General features: G+C 39.2%; 1 protein-coding gene across 4 annotated transcripts in view; it reads right to left on the minus strand.

Annotated features, from left to right (window-relative positions):
- abcb4 (ATP-binding cassette, sub-family B (MDR/TAP), member 4) overlaps nucleotides 1-1,631 on the minus strand; it is a 23,425-nt gene that overhangs the window by 13,778 nt on the left and 8,016 nt on the right. The window lies entirely within an intron of this gene.

Below are 1,631 nucleotides of genomic sequence, written 5' to 3' on the forward strand. Positions count from 1 at the left end.
TCAAAGTCTGAAACAGAGATGGAAACATTTAGATGTTTGTATGAAGGGACAGCTAGACAGTTGGTAAATCTTCAATCCAATTCTGAATATGAGGAGAAGAACTGCAAGGAAGCCATTAGTCGACATAATTCCTCAAATTATTCTGTGAGATTCCCAATAGCACCAGTGTGAACAAGACAGACTGGAAATGAGAGGGTTCTTGATCAAAGAAATGAAAATGGCCAAGCTGTTAGACAACTGTCTTTTATGGACTTTCAAAGTCTTATTACAGCAGTGGGTTCTTTTGAGCCAGATGACATGGATCCTGTAGAGTTTTTGTCAAAACTGGAGAAGGTAGTGGAGGTTTATAGTGTGTCAGACGAAGATGCTTGTAGACTTCTTATGATTTGCATACCACACTCATTAACCAGTGCTCTCTCACAGGAAGTTTGTGACAAAAGAGCAGACAAATTTGCAAGGAGAGAAGCTGTACTTAGACTTGCTGGTACTAATTTGGTTAACTTGAGAAAGATAACTGAGGTGACAATGGAAATTGGAGAACATCCTCTAGCATTTGCATCCAGGTTGTGGGAAATATTTAGCCATTACAGTGGTTTGCCCAATGCAACTAAACAAAATCTCATGTTTAAGTCTGCATTAATTGCACAGAGTAGTTCACACATGCGAGAAGCCATTGCTTTTGTATGATTTTTTGTATGATTTTGTATGACCCCTGAATCAACCTGGTCTATAGGAAATTATCATTTTCCATATGTAAACACCACCCAACAGGCAATGTCAGTAAAATCAGATGAACAATTGGGCTTTGTGGAAGCAATTCCTGAATTTGATTTTGAGTTACCAAAACTGGATGATATGCTGATGTCATTAATGCAAAGGAAAGATAACCACATTGTTAAAGCTCAACAGGGTCTTGATGAGAAGGATAAGGCTTTAACTAAACAAATGCATGATGGAGATTTAGTCATTGCATACTCTGGTTTGATTTGGGATGTAACTTTTAAAACTGCCGTTTGTGTTTGTATTCTTCTAATTATGTGCCAATGCATGATGCTATGTTGTATGTGTTCTATGGTGAAACATCAAATTGCAGATAGTTCAATGATCAATATTGGGCACTCCTGTTAGTTGTGATGGTTCTTGATTACCTCTTCCAAACCCTAGAAACATTTTCCAAATTTAAACAATCCTGTTTTTTTTAACAATCAAAAAACCCTGTGATAATTTTGCTAAAATCAAACGGAGCTGTAACCAGTGTGCATGAGGTGTCGACCCAATGACGGGTAAGAATCTCAGATGGCCATAAATAAGGATCGACCTCAGCCAGGGCTTCACCGCCACTGGGCACCTGCCCAGGAAGGGAGATGTGATCTGTGTAAGGGAGTGGATGTGATGCTTCTTCTGGGCCAAGAGCATCAAAGAGGGGACTGTAAGAAATTAGTCTGCCTCGACCAAACTTCCACTCCAAGTAAACTATTCTCCTTTCTCTACAAAGAGCTTAATTATCATAGAGATAATTCTTTCCGATCTCAATAATATGTAAATAGTATCTCCTGAACGTTACTTCGTCAATCGTCACCTATAGCGTGGGAGCGGCAGTAGGCCATCAAGAACCATTTGCTGACCAAAAG

Source organism: Sinocyclocheilus grahami, unplaced genomic scaffold, assembly GCF_001515645.1.
Source record: "Sinocyclocheilus grahami isolate Dianchi unplaced genomic scaffold, SAMN03320097.WGS_v1.1 scaffold366.1, whole genome shotgun sequence".
Classification (NCBI taxonomy): Eukaryota; Metazoa; Chordata; class Actinopteri; order Cypriniformes; family Cyprinidae; genus Sinocyclocheilus; species Sinocyclocheilus grahami.